A 14,146-nucleotide genomic window follows, 5' to 3' on the forward strand; every position below is an offset into this window, starting at 1 on the left:
CTCAGATGGCTCCATAGCTCAGGGGTTAGAGCACTGGTTTCGTAAACCAGGGGTCGTGAGTTCAATTTTCACTGGGGCCTTCGTTTTGCTTATTCTTCAAAGAGATTGAGTGAAACATTAAAACCCTTGGTTTTCAAAATTGGCCTCTGCTGTGGGAGAGCACCGAGTCACGATTAAGGAAACCGGGATGCAAATTGGACCGAGTGTTTCGCAGTAATGTGGCAGTTTTTTTCTGGATTATTGCCACCCGAAAGTTATTATTTAAAAGTGTCATATGTGTACTACATGCTTAAATTCAAACTTCCCAAGTCATGAGATGCGAACATGGTCAAGTTTACATGGAGCTGTGTGACGCAATTTGTCGTTTTTGGCCACATTGCAATTAACTTCTCAGTTGAGGCATTGGTGCCATGTTGCATTAACAGGTTTTTTGCACTTTTTAATAATGGATTTGCAGGTGAGCAAAGGAGTGGCTCCATAGCTCAGTGGTTAGAGCACTGGTCTTGTAAACCAGGGGTCGCGAGTTCAATTCTCGCTGGGGCCTGTGTAGTTTTACATCCTACTTTGGCAATATTGACAAATCGAAAGGCTGTTCTTTTAAGATTTCAGCAATGCTAATAGGAAACAGCAGGGAGCACGGTAGCACTGACTTGGTACAGGTGTGGCATTGTTTTGGGCAATAACTAACTTAGGAGTTTACTTGTTAGAATTACTTTTTAATGTAAAGTGTTTGTGAGATAAAACAGTCGTTTAATCGGTCACCAGTTCCTCAGAGAGCCAGGTTTTTGGTATTGTGATGTTTCCTCAATTTTGTTCTCACCTCAAGAGGTTTGCATAAAACCGGAGCCAACTGGCTTCGTAAATCAGGGGTCGTGAGTTCAATTCTCACTGGGGCCCTCTTTTATTTCACACCTTCTTGAGACTGTGATTGAAAATAGAAGTTATTGGTTTTAAAAGTTGGCCCATGTTTTGAGTGCACCAAGTCATTGTTCCATTTCACCAGGGACCCATGTAGAATTTTTTCTGAATTAATATCATTCAAATATATTTGTTGTGAAATGTCGTCGGAAAATAGCACTGAATGGGTCTTACATTAACATATATATGGGAATAGCTCTGTTGCTCAACCTGGGGGCCCTTAAGTTCTTACTGGAGATTCTAAGTCAGTTTACATCCTGCATTGGTAACATTTTGAAATGTGGTGTCGGCGTGTAAGTGTGGTTTGTTCTTGAAACTTTCTCAAATATTTCATTTTCGAATGTGTTGTACACTTTCCAACGTGGCTTTTTTTTACCAGACATATGGCAACGTAAAATATAAGTTCATGGGCAGAATCCTTAACTGAGTTACCATAACATTAATTGATCTAATTAACCAGGCAACGTGTGCTGATGCTCAAGCCTTCTTTAATCCTGTTTCATTTCACGTGTGTCTTTTGGTGACAGGGGCTTTAACTGGCTCCATAGCTCAGTGGTTAGAGCACTGGTCTAGTAAACCAGGGGTCGTGAGTTCAATTCTCACTGGAGCCTTTATTTTACGCATCATCAAACTGCAGTATTATCATTATTTAGTTGAATGTGACAGTTTCATTTTGTGAGCACCTACTGACACCTATTGATAACTGCAGTGTGTTATGAAGCATATGGTGATTCTCACCGGGCAATGTCTGTTGATTAAACCACCAAAATTTACATTGTGAACGGTTTGGAACATAAAACGGGTTCAGTCATGGAGATCCGAAACCAGCGATTGAGAGTTACATTCTTATTGTTCACCAAGATCCAAATGAGTCTCCGGAACAATGTACGTGGAGCTCTTTCAGTCAGTGACAGCGAACTTTCATGATACTCGGGGGCATGGAGCCAAGCGCCGTTTGGTGTAAATATTATGCACGAAAAACTCAGGCAATATTTCTTGGATAAAGCCAGTCAAATGTACTCTTTAAAACGTTGCCTTACTTTCTGTTCGATGTGGTGTGTGTTTATTACAAGCTTCCTCAGTCATCAGTTATAAAAGCTGATATTTTGCTCAGATGGCTTTTGTAAACTACCTCGCCTGGTTTACAGGAGGTGGTGGGTTCGATTCCGACCCTGACGCCTGTTTGCTTGGAGTTTGCGTGTTTCTCTCTGCGTGGTCGTGTGGACTTTTTGTCCGGGTACTCCGGGTTTGCCATCCACATTTAAAATCAACGTCACACGTTTAGAGTATTTGGCTGCTATACATTTCCACGTGACGATAAGCCTCTTCGTCGAGCTATAATTTGTGATAGCCATGTCGCTTCTGAAAAAGAGCTAAAAAGCTCAGTGGGACCTTACCTGGTAAAATAGTTTTACAAATATCACATCCTGGTGCGGTGAGGTTGACGAATGTGAGCTCCCACGTGTTTTAGGATGTTCGCCACGCAGTTGCGTCGTGAGCGCCCGTGGCACATTGAGAACTGCAGGGGGAATAATAATTTTTGTTCCACTTTTGGAACTTCGGCTTTGCGATGTTTGCAATTAATATAAGCTTTCCAAGGTTATATGTCACGATGGAGCATCTACCTTAACATATCAGAATTCGTATTTGGTATAGCTAATTTATTTGGGGATATAAGTTAGACCTTCCTTCAAAATCCGATGTAAACTTTGGTGCATCAGCTCTTTCTCCTATGTCATCAGTTCCCCTGCTGTATCTGTTCCACCTGATGACGGTCGCTTGTGTTGCGATCGAAACGTCGTGGTTTAATTTTTTTTAGACCTACGTGACTTTACCGAAAGAACCAAAGAGTATGCATCCCTGCAGTCACGATTACTTCAAATCTAGATTATTCCCTTAGAAGTTGATACAACTCCACACTCAGATGGCTCCATAGCTCAGGGGTTAGAGCACTGGTTTCGTAAACCAGGGGTCGTGAGTTCAATTTTCACTGGGGCCTTCGTTTTGCTTATTCTTCAAAGAGATTGAGTGAAACATTAAAACCCTTGGTTTTCAAAATTGGCCTCTGCTGTGGGAGAGCACCGAGTCACGATTAAGGAAACCGGGATGCAAATTGGACCGAGTGTTTCGCAGTAATGTGGCAGTTTTTTTCTGGATTATTGCCACCCGAAAGTTATTATTTAAAAGTGTCATATGTGTACTACATGCTTAAATTCAAACTTCCCAAGTCATGAGATGCGAACATGGTCAAGTTTACATGGAGCTGTGTGACGCAATTTGTCGTTTTTGGCCACATTGCAATTAACTTCTCAGTTGAGGCATTGGTGCCATGTTGCATTAACAGGTTTTTTGAACTTTTTAATAATGGATTTGCAGGTGAGCAAAGGAGTGGCTCCATAGCTCAGTGGTTAGAGCACTGGTCTTGTAAACCAGGGGTCGCGAGTTCAATTCTCGCTGGGGCCTGTGTAGTTTTACATCCTACTTTGGCAATATTGACAAATCGAAAGGCTGTTCTTTTAAGATTTCAGCAATGCTAATAGGAAACAGCAGGGAGCACGGTAGCACTGACTTGGTACAGGTGTGGCATTGTTTTGGGCAATAACTAACTTAGGAGTTTACTTGTTAGAATTACTTTTTAATGTAAAGTGTTTGTGAGATAAAACAGTCGTTTAATCGGTCACCAGTTCCTCAGAGAGCCAGGTTTTTGGTATTGTGATGTTTCCTCAATTTTGTTCTCACCTCAAGAGGTTTGCATAAAACCGGAGCCAACTGGCTTCGTAAACCAGGGGTCGTGAGTTCAATTCTCACTGGGGCCCTCTTTTATTTCACACCTTCTTGAGACTGTGATTGAAAATAGAAGTTATTGGTTTTAAAAGTTGGCCCATGTTTTGAGTGCACCAAGTCATTGTTCCATTTCACCAGGGACCCATGTAGAAATTTTTCTGAATTAATATCATCCAAATATATTTGTTGTGAAATGTCGTCGGAAAATAGCACTGAATGGGTCTTACATTAACATATATATGGGAATAGCTCTGTTGCTCAACCTGGGGGCCCTTAAGTTCTTACTGGAGATTCTAAGTCAGTTTACATCCTGCATTGGTAACATTTTGAAATGTGGTGTCGGCGTGTAAGTGTGGTTTGTTCTTGAAACTTTCTCAAATATTTCATTTTCGAATGTGTTGTACACTTTCCAACGTGGCTTTTTTTTACCAGACATATGGCAACGTAAAATATAAGTTCATGGGCAGAATCCTTAACTGAGTTACCATAACATTAATTGATCTAATTAACCAGGCAACGTGTGCTGATGCTCAAGCCTTCTTTAATCCTGTTTCATTTCACGTGTGTCTTTTGGTGACAGGGGCTTTAACTGGCTCCATAGCTCAGTGGTTAGAGCACTGGTCTAGTAAACCAGGGGTCGTGAGTTCAATTCTCACTGGAGCCTTTATTTTACGCATCATCAAACTGCAGTATTATCATTATTTAGTTGAATGTGACAGTTTCATTTTGTGAGCACCTACTGACACCTATTGATAACTGCAGTGTGTTATGAAGCATATGGTGATTCTCACCGGGCAATGTCTGTTGATTAAACCACCAAAATTTACATTGTGAACGGTTTGGAACATAAAACAGGTTCAGTCATGGAGATCCGAAACCAGCGATTGAGAGTTACATTCTTATTGTTCACCAAGATCCAAATGAGTCTCCGGAACAATGTACGTGGAGCTCTTTCAGTCAGTGACAGCGAACTTTCATGATACTCGGGGGCATGGAGCCAAGCGCCGTTTGGTGTAAATATTATGCACGAAAAACTCAGGCAATATTTCTTGGATAAAGCCAGTCAAATGTACTCTTTAAAACGTTGCCTTACTTTCTGTTCGATGTGGTGTGTGTTTATTACAAGCTTCCTCAGTCATCAGTTATAAAAGCTGATATTTTGCTCAGATGGCTTTTGTAAACTACCTCGCCTGGTTTACAGGAGGTGGTGGGTTCGATTCCGACCCTGACGCCTGTTTGCTTGGAGTTTGCGTGTTTCTCTCTGCGTGGTCGTGTGGACTTTTTGTCCGGGTACTCCGGGTTTGCCATCCACATTTAAAATCAACGTCACACGTTTAGAGTATTTGGCTGCTATACATTTCCACGTGACGATAAGCCTCTTCGTCGAGCTATAATTTGTGATAGCCATGTCGCTTCTGAAAAAGAGCTAAAAAGCTCAGTGGGACCTTACCTGGTAAAATAGTTTTACAAATATCACATCCTGGTGCGGTGAGGTTGACGAATGTGAGCTCCCACGTGTTTTAGGATGTTCGCCACGCAGTTGCGTCGTGAGCGCCCGTGGCACATTGAGAACTGCAGGGGGAATAATAATTTTTGTTCCACTTTTGGAACTTCGGCTTTGCGATGTTTGCAATTAATATAAGCTTTCCAAGGTTATATGTCACGATGGAGCATCTACCTTAACATATCAGAATTCGTATTTGGTATAGCTAATTTATTTGGGGATATAAGTTAGACCTTCCTTCAAAATCCGATGTAAACTTTGGTGCATCAGCTCTTTCTCCTATGTCATCAGTTCCCCTGCTGTATCTGTTCCACCTGATGACGGTCGCTTGTGTTGCGATCGAAACGTCGTGGTTTAATTTTTTTTAGACCTACGTGACTTTACCGAAAGAACCAAAGAGTATGCATCCCTGCAGTCACGATTACTTCAAATCTAGATTATTCCCTTAGAAGTTGATACAACTCCACACTCAGATGGCTCCATAGCTCAGGGGTTAGAGCACTGGTTTCGTAAACCAGGGGTCGTGAGTTCAATTTTCACTGGGGCCTTCGTTTTGCTTATTCTTCAAAGAGATTGAGTGAAACATTAAAACCCTTGGTTTTCAAAATTGGCCTCTGCTGTGGGAGAGCACCGAGTCACGATTAAGGAAACCGGGATGCAAATTGGACCGAGTGTTTCGCAGTAATGTGGCAGTTTTTTTCTGGATTATTGCCACCCGAAAGTTATTATTTAAAAGTGTCATATGTGTACTACATGCTTAAATTCAAACTTCCCAAGTCATGAGATGCGAACATGGTCAAGTTTACATGGAGCTGTGTGACGCAATTTGTCGTTTTTGGCCACATTGCAATTAACTTCTCAGTTGAGGCATTGGTGCCATGTTGCATTAACAGGTTTTTTGAACTTTTTAATAATGGATTTGCAGGTGAGCAAAGGAGTGGCTCCATAGCTCAGTGGTTAGAGCACTGGTCTTGTAAACCAGGGGTCGCGAGTTCAATTCTCGCTGGGGCCTGTGTAGTTTTACATCCTACTTTGGCAATATTGACAAATCGAAAGGCTGTTCTTTTAAGATTTCAGCAATGCTAATAGGAAACAGCAGGGAGCACGGTAGCACTGACTTGGTACAGGTGTGGCATTGTTTTGGGCAATAACTAACTTAGGAGTTTACTTGTTAGAATTACTTTTTAATGTAAAGTGTTTGTGAGATAAAACAGTCGTTTAATCGGTCACCAGTTCCTCAGAGAGCCAGGTTTTTGGTATTGTGATGTTTCCTCAATTTTGTTCTCACCTCGAGGTTTGCATAAAACCGGAGCCAACTGGCTTCGTAAACCAGGGGTCGTGAGTTCAATTCTCACTAGGGCCTCTTTTATTTCACACCTTCTTGAGACTGTGATTGAAAATAGAAGTTTTTGGTTTTAAAAGTTGCCCATGTTTTGAGTGCACCAAGTCATTGTTCCATTTCACCAAGGACCCATGTTGAAATGTTTCTGAATTAATATCCAAATACATTTGTTGTGAAATGTCGTCGGAGAATAGCACTGAATGGGTCTTGCATTAACATATATATGGGAATAGCTCTGTTGCTCAGCAGTGAAAGCGCTGGTCTTCTAACCTGGGGGCTCTTAAGTTCTTGCTGGAGATTCTAAGTCAGTTTACATCCTTCATTGGTAACATTTTGAAATGTGGTGTCGGCGTGTAAGTGTGGTTTGTTCTTGAAACTTTCTCAAATATTTCATTTTCGAATGTGTTGTACACTTGCCAACGTGGCTTTTTTTTACCAGACATATAGCAACATAAAATATAAGTTCATGGGCAGAATCCTTAACTGAATTACCTTAACAATTGATCTAATTAACCAGGCAACGTGTGCTGATGCTCAAGCCTTCTTTAATCCTGTTTCATTTCACACCATGTGTTTTGCCTGATGAGTGACAGGCGTAAAAGTCACGTGTGTCTTTTGGTGACAGGGGCTTCAACTGGCTCCATAGCTCAGTGGTTAGAGCACTGGTCTAGTAAACCAGGGGTCGTGAGTTCAATTCTCACTGGAGCCTTACTTTTATGCATCATTAAACCGCAGTATTATAATTATTTAGTTGAATATAACAGTTCCAGTTTGTGAGCACCTACTGATACCTATTGATAACTGCAATGTGTTATGAAGCATATGGTGATCCTCACCTGCAATGTCTGTTGATAAAACCACCAAAATTTACATTGTGAACGCTTTTGAACATAAAACGGGTTCAGTCATGGAGACCCGAAACCAGCGATTGAGAGTTCCATTCTTACTGGCCACCAAGATACGTAGGATCCAAATGAGTCTCCGACATAACGTACGTGGAGCTCTTTCAGTCAGTGACAGCGAACTTTCATGATACTCGGGGGCATGGAGCCACGCACGTTTGGTGTAAATATCATGCACGAAAAACTCAGGCAATATTTCTTGGATAAAGCCAGTCAAATGTACTCTTTAAAACGTTGCCTTACTTTCTGTTCGATGTGATGTGTGTTTGTTACAAGCTTCCCCAGTCATCAGTTATAAAAGCTGATATTTTGCTCAGATGGCTTTTGTAAACTACCTCGCCTGGTTTACAGGAGGTGGTGGGTTCGATTCCGACCCTGACGCCTGTTTGCTTGGAGTTTGCGTGTTTCTCTCTGCGTGGTCGTGTGGACTTTTTGTCCGGGTACTCCGGGTTTGCCATCCACATTTAAAATCAACGTCACACGTTAGAAGTATTTGGCTGCTATACATTTCCACGTGACGATAAGCCTCTTCGACGAGCTATAATTTGTGATAGCCATGTCGCTTCTGAAAAAGAGCTAAAAAGCTCAGTGGGACCTTACCTGGTAAAATAGTTTTACAAATATCACATCCTGGTGCGGTGAGGTTGACGAATGTGAGCTCCCACGTGTTTTAGGATGTTCGCCACGCAGTTGCGTCGTGAGCGCCCGTGGCACATTGAGAACTGCAGGGGGAATAATAATTTTTGTTCCACTTTTGGAACTTCGGCTTTGCGATGTTTGCAATTAATATAAGCTTTCCAAGGTTATATGTCACGATGGAGCATCTACCTTAACATATCAGAATTCGTATTTGGTATAGCTAATTTATTTGGGGATATAAGTTAGACCTTCCTTCAAAATCCGATGTAAACTTTGGTGCATCAGCTCTTTCTCCTATGTCATCAGTTCCCCTGCTGTATCTGTTCCACCTGATGACGGTCGCTTGTGTTGCGATCGAAACGTCGTGGTTTAATTTTTTTTAGACCTACGTGACTTTACCGAAAGAACCAAAGAGTATGCATCCCTGCAGTCACGATTACTTCAAATCTAGATTATTCCCTTAGAAGTTGATACAACTCCACACTCAGATGGCTCCATAGCTCAGGGGTTAGAGCACTGGTTTCGTAAACCAGGGGTCGTGAGTTCAATTTTCACTGGGGCCTTCGTTTTGCTTATTCTTCAAAGAGATTGAGTGAAACATTAAAACCCTTGGTTTTCAAAATTGGCCTCTGCTGTGGGAGAGCACCGAGTCACGATTAAGGAAACCGGTATGCAAATTGGACCAAGTGTTTCGCAGTAATGTGGCAGTTTTTTCTGGATTATTGCCACCCGAAAGTTATTATTTAAAAGTGTCATATGTGTACGTGCTTAAATTCAAACTTCCCAAGTCATGAGATGCGAACATGGTCAAGTTTACATGGAGCTGTGTGACGCAATTTGTCGTTTTTGGCCACATCGCAATTAACTTCTCAGTTGAGGCATTGGTGCCATGTTGCATTAACAGGTTTTGTGCGCTTTTTAATAATGGATTTGCAGGTGAGCAAAGGAGTGGCTCCATAGCTCAGTGGTTAGAGCACTGGTCTTGTAAACCAGGGGTCGCGAGTTCAATTCTCGCTGGGGCCTGTGTAGTTTTAAATCCTACTTCAGCAACATTGACAATTCGAGAATCTGTTCTTTTAAGATGTCACCGATGCTAATAAAAAACAGCAGGGGGCACAGTAGCACTGACTTGGTACTGGTGTGGCATTGTTTTGGGCAACAACTAACTTAGGAGTTTACTTGTTTGAATAACTTTTTATTTTGAAAGTGTGTTTGCGATAACATAGTTGTTTTATCGGTCACCAGTTCCTCAGAGAGCCAGGTTTTTGGTATCGTGATATGTTTCCTCAATTTTGTTCTCACCTCAAGAGGTTTGCATAAAACCGGAGCCAACTGGCTTCGTAAACCAGGGGTCGTGAGTTCAATTCTCACTAGGGCCTCTTTTATTTCACACCTTCTTGAGACTGTGATTGAAAATAGAAGTTTTTGGTTTTAAAAGTTGCCCATGTTTTGAGTGCACCAAGTCATTGTTCCATTTCACCAGGGACCCATGTAGACATTTTTCTGAATTAATATCATCCAAATATATTTGTTGTGAAATGTCGTCGGAAAATAGCACTGAATGGGTCTTGCATTAACATATATATGGGAATAGCTCTGTTGCTCAGCAGTGAAAGCGCTGGTCTTCTAACCTGGGGGCTCTTAAGTTCTTGCTGGAGATTCTAAGTCAGTTTACATCCTTCATTGGTAACATTTTGAAATGTGGTGTTGGCGTGTAAGTGTGGTTCTTTATTGAAACTTTCTCAAATATTTCATTTTCGAATGTGTTGTACACTTGCCAACGTGGCTTTTTTTTTACCAGACATATAGCAACGTAAAATATAAGTTCATGGGCAGAATCCTTAACTGAATTACCATAACAATTGATCTAATTAACCAGGCAACGTGTGCTGATGCTCAAGCCTTCTTTAATCCTGTTTCATTTCACACCATGTGTTTGATATGTTTTCTCAATTGTGTTCTTATCTCAAGAGGTTTGCATAAAACTGTAGCCAACTGGCTCCATAGCTCAGGGGTTAGAGCACTGGTTTCGTAAACCAGGGGTCGTGAGTTCAATTCTCACTGGAGCCTTTCTTTTATGCATCATTAAACTGCAGTATTATTATTAGCATTATTTAGTTGAATATGTGACAGTTCCAATTCGTGAGCACCTACTGACACCTATTGATAACTGCAGTGTGTTATGAAGCATATGGTGATTCTCACCGGGCAATGTCTGTTGATAAAACCACCAAAATTTACATTGTGAACGGTTTGGAACATAAAACGGGTTCAGTCACGGAGATCCGAAACCAGCGATTGAGAGTTACATTCTTATTGTTCACCAAGATCCAAATGAGTCTCCGGAACAATGTACGTGGAGCTCTTTCAGTCAGTGACAGCGAACTTTCATGATACTCGGGGACATGGAGCCAAGCGCGTTTGGTGTAAATATCATGCACGAAAAACTCAGGCAATATTTATTGGATAAAGCCAGTCAAATGTACTCTTTAGAACGTTGCCTTACTTTCTGTTCGATGTGGTGTGTGTGTGTTTGTTAAAAGCTTCTTCAGTCATCAGTTATAAAAGCCGATATTTTGCTCAGATGGCTTTTGTAAACTACCTCGCCTGGTTTACAGGAGGTGTTCCGACCCTGACGCCTGTTTGTTTGGAGTTTGCGTGTCTCTCCCCGCGTGGTGGTGTGGATTTTTGTCCGGGAACTCCGGGTTTGCCATCCACATTTAAAATCAACGTCACACATTTAGAATATTTGGCTGCTATACATTTCCACGTGACGATAAGCCTCTTCGTCGAGCTATCATTTGTGATAGCCATGTCGCTCCTGAAAAAGAGCTAAAAAGCTCAGTGGGACCTCACCTGGTAAAATAGTTTTACAAATATCACATCCTGGTGCGGTGAGTTTGACGAATGTGAGCTCCCACGTGTTTTAGGATGTTCGCCACGCAGTTGCGTCGTGAGCGCCCGTGGCACATTGAGAACTGCAGGGGCAATAATAATTTTTGTTCCACTTTTGGAACTTCGGCTTTGCGATGTTTGCAATTAATATAAGCTTTCCAAGGTTATATGTCACGATGGAGCATCTACCTTAACATATCAGAATTCGTATTTGGTATAGCTCATTTATTTGGGGATATAAGTTAGACATTCCTTCAAAATCCGATGTAAACTTTGGTGCATCAGCTCTTTCTCCTATGTCATCAGTTCCCCTGCTGTATCTGTTCCACCTGATGACGGTCGCTTGTGTTGCGATCGAAACGTCGTGGTTTAATTTGTTTTAGACCTACGTGACTTTACCGAAAGAACCAAAGAGTATGCATCCCTGCAGTCACGATGACTTCAAATCTAGATTATTCCCTTAGAAGTTGATACAATTCCACACTCAGATGGCTCCATAGCTCAGGGGTTAGATCACTGGTTTTGTAAACCAGGGGTCGTGAGTTCAATTCTCACTGGGGCCTCTTTTCTTTCACACCTTTTTCAGGCTGTGATTGAAAATAAAAGTTCTTTTGTTTTCAAAGTTGGCCCATGTTCGAGCTGACCAAGTCATTGTTCATTTCACCAGGGACCAAGGTGGCTCTAGCAGCTTGAATTAATGTTGAAATGTTTCTGGATTCATATCATCCAAATACATTTTGTTGTGAAGTGTCGTCGGAAAATAGCACTGAATGGGTCTTGCATTAAGTTTTCAATGGGAATAGCTCTGTTGCTCAACAGTCAAAGCGCTGGTCTTGTAACCTGGGGGTCGTTCCTTCAGTTCTTGCTGGAGATTATAAGTCGGTTTACATCCTGCATTGGTAACGTTTTCAAATGTTGTACTACTTGTTGTGTTTAGTTTGTTGTCCTTCCCCCGTACCGACGATCAGCGCGGTCGGCTACATATGGTATTAAAGAAGTTCTTCATTCGTACTTTTAAGATCTGAGCACGAGTGTGAGCACCTGCTACTGATTTATGGCAGCAGGGGGCACGCCAATAACGTTCGGTGTAAGCGTGGCGTTGTTTTATAATGCACATCACTTCGTTTTCTTGTTTTATTTTAATGGATTTTCCAATGTCGGCATGTGTTAAAGCATTTTTTCATAGTTCACCAGTTCTTCAGAGGGCCATGTTCTTGCTTATATGGGACAGCTCATTTTTTCTGGGATATTAGCTCGGCATTCCCTTAGAAGTTGATACAACAACACACTCAGATGGCTCCATAGCTCAGGGGTTAGAGCACTGGTTTCGTAAACCAGGGGTCGTGAGTTCACTGGGGCCTGCGTTTTGCTTATTCTTCATAGAGACTGAGTGAAACATTAAAGCCCTTGGTTTTCAAAATTGGCCTATGCTGTGGGAAGAGCACCGAGTCACGATTAAGGAAACCGGGATGCAATGTGGACCTAGTATTTAGCAGTAATGTGGAAGTTTTTTCTAGATTATTGCCAACGGAAAGTTATTATTTAAAAGTGTCATATGTGTACGTGCTTAAATTCAAACTTCCCAAGTCATGAGATGCGAACATGGTCAAGTTTACATGAAGCTGTGTTACGCAATTTGTCGTTTTGGGCCACATCGCAATTAACTTTTCAGTTGAGGCACTGGTGCCATTTTGCAATAACAGGTTTTGTGAGCTTTTTAATAATGGATTGCAGGTGAGCAAATGAGTGGCTCCATAGCTCAGTGGTTAGAGCACTGGTCTTGTAAACCAGGGGTCGCGAGTTCAATTCTCGCTGGGGCCTCTGTAGTTTTGCATCCTGCTTCGGCAATATTGACAAATCGAGAGGCTGTTCTTTTAAGTTTTTAGCAATGCTAATAAGAAACAGCAGGGGGCACGGTAGCACTGACTTGGTACAGGTGTGGCATTGTTTTGGGCAACAACTAACTTAGGGGCCGTCCATAAATTACGTCACGCACCTAGGGGGGGGGGGGGTCAGACATTTGTGACGAGGGAGGGGGGGAGAAATGTGACGTCACGTAAAAATGCGCAACTCTAAATAAATATAGACAACACGTTCTACTTAATTAAATAGACTTGTTAATAAATGTGTTCTTCTACAACATCAGCGTGCAGCGGCACATTAAATACGCACTACAATGACAATTGTTTAAAGCGATTTGAAGCATGTTTTATTTTTTGGGGAGGGGGGCAGAGCTTTGTGACGTCATATTTGAGGGGGGGGTCTGACTTTTTGTGCCGCCGTGTGACGACGGGGGTAAGGCCAAAAATCGTTCAAAATCGCGTGACGTCATTTATGTACGGCCCCTTAGGAGTTTACTTGTTTGAATAACTTTCAAAGTGTGTTTGCGATAACATAGTTGTTTTATCGGTCACCAGTTTCTCAGAGAGCCAGGTTTTTGGTATCGTGATATGTTTCCTCAATTGTGTTCTCATCTCAAGAGGTTTGCATAAAACTGTAGCCAACTGGCTCCATAGCTCAGGGGTTAAAGCACTGGTTTCGTAAACTAGGGGTCGTGAATTCAATTCCTTTTTCAGGCTGTGATTGAAAATAAAAGTTCTTTGTTTTCAAAGTTGGCCCATGTTCGGGCGTACCAAGTCATTGTTCATTTCACCAGGGACCAAGGTGGCCCTAGCATCTTGAATTAATGTTGAAATGTTTCTGTATTCATATCATCCAAATACATTTGTTGTGAACAGTGGCGGCTCCTGCAAAATCTCTCAGGGGGGGCAAATGTCTGGATGATTGATAAGGATAAGGTCCACCCATGCAATGGATAAATTAACAGCTTAAGCATGTAAAGGCAACTTCACTTCTTTAATATTAATGAAAAATAAAGTGACTCTTACAATACATCTTGTTTGTTTCTATACTCACTATTAAAACAAACCACTCAAGTTTATTTTATTAAAGATTCCACTAGGTGGCCACAAATTATATTGTTGGATGAAACGTGCTTACGTATGATGACGTAAGCACGTATGATGACGTAAGCACGTTAGTGCGAGCCCTCCCGGAAGCCATAGAGAATGCATTGGAGCGCCACCCGTTCGAAAAAAAACATCTTTGAAAGTAAGTCTATGGGGCCACTCGGGGCGATTCTCAGCCGGAGTGAAATCGCCC

General features: G+C 41.8%; 14 non-coding genes across 14 annotated transcripts; all 14 read left to right on the top strand.

Annotated features, from left to right (window-relative positions):
- The first annotated feature begins 7 nt into the window (after positions 1-7).
- On the top strand, positions 8-80 carry TRNAT-CGU (transfer RNA threonine (anticodon CGU)). The gene has a single exon. It is a non-coding gene; the product is annotated as a tRNA-Thr (tRNA).
- Positions 81-471: 391 nt separating this feature from the next.
- Positions 472-544, top strand: TRNAT-UGU (transfer RNA threonine (anticodon UGU)). Its single transcript has one exon. It is a non-coding gene; the product is annotated as a tRNA-Thr (tRNA).
- Positions 545-1,456: 912 nt separating this feature from the next.
- TRNAT-AGU (transfer RNA threonine (anticodon AGU)) lies at positions 1,457-1,529 on the top strand. Its single transcript has one exon. It is a non-coding gene; the product is annotated as a tRNA-Thr (tRNA).
- A 1,315-nt stretch (positions 1,530-2,844) lies between these two features.
- Positions 2,845-2,917, top strand: TRNAT-CGU (transfer RNA threonine (anticodon CGU)). The gene has a single exon. It is a non-coding gene; the product is annotated as a tRNA-Thr (tRNA).
- A 391-nt stretch (positions 2,918-3,308) lies between these two features.
- TRNAT-UGU (transfer RNA threonine (anticodon UGU)) lies at positions 3,309-3,381 on the top strand. Its single transcript has one exon. It is a non-coding gene; the product is annotated as a tRNA-Thr (tRNA).
- Positions 3,382-4,293: 912 nt separating this feature from the next.
- Positions 4,294-4,366, top strand: TRNAT-AGU (transfer RNA threonine (anticodon AGU)). Its single transcript has one exon. It is a non-coding gene; the product is annotated as a tRNA-Thr (tRNA).
- A 1,315-nt stretch (positions 4,367-5,681) lies between these two features.
- On the top strand, positions 5,682-5,754 carry TRNAT-CGU (transfer RNA threonine (anticodon CGU)). The gene has a single exon. It is a non-coding gene; the product is annotated as a tRNA-Thr (tRNA).
- A 391-nt stretch (positions 5,755-6,145) lies between these two features.
- On the top strand, positions 6,146-6,218 carry TRNAT-UGU (transfer RNA threonine (anticodon UGU)). The gene has a single exon. It is a non-coding gene; the product is annotated as a tRNA-Thr (tRNA).
- A 966-nt stretch (positions 6,219-7,184) lies between these two features.
- TRNAT-AGU (transfer RNA threonine (anticodon AGU)) lies at positions 7,185-7,257 on the top strand. Its single transcript has one exon. It is a non-coding gene; the product is annotated as a tRNA-Thr (tRNA).
- Positions 7,258-8,579: 1,322 nt separating this feature from the next.
- TRNAT-CGU (transfer RNA threonine (anticodon CGU)) lies at positions 8,580-8,652 on the top strand. The gene has a single exon. It is a non-coding gene; the product is annotated as a tRNA-Thr (tRNA).
- A 387-nt stretch (positions 8,653-9,039) lies between these two features.
- On the top strand, positions 9,040-9,112 carry TRNAT-UGU (transfer RNA threonine (anticodon UGU)). The gene has a single exon. It is a non-coding gene; the product is annotated as a tRNA-Thr (tRNA).
- Positions 9,113-10,086: 974 nt separating this feature from the next.
- On the top strand, positions 10,087-10,159 carry TRNAT-CGU (transfer RNA threonine (anticodon CGU)). Its single transcript has one exon. It is a non-coding gene; the product is annotated as a tRNA-Thr (tRNA).
- A 1,315-nt stretch (positions 10,160-11,474) lies between these two features.
- TRNAT-UGU (transfer RNA threonine (anticodon UGU)) lies at positions 11,475-11,547 on the top strand. Its single transcript has one exon. It is a non-coding gene; the product is annotated as a tRNA-Thr (tRNA).
- A 1,185-nt stretch (positions 11,548-12,732) lies between these two features.
- TRNAT-UGU (transfer RNA threonine (anticodon UGU)) lies at positions 12,733-12,805 on the top strand. The gene has a single exon. It is a non-coding gene; the product is annotated as a tRNA-Thr (tRNA).
- The last annotated feature ends 1,341 nt before the right edge of the window (positions 12,806-14,146 follow it).

This window comes from Lethenteron reissneri, chromosome 11 (assembly GCF_015708825.2).
Source record: "Lethenteron reissneri isolate LAM-NWPU_2019-01 chromosome 11, ASM1570882v1, whole genome shotgun sequence".
Taxonomy (NCBI): domain Eukaryota; kingdom Metazoa; phylum Chordata; class Hyperoartia; order Petromyzontiformes; family Petromyzontidae; genus Lethenteron; species Lethenteron reissneri.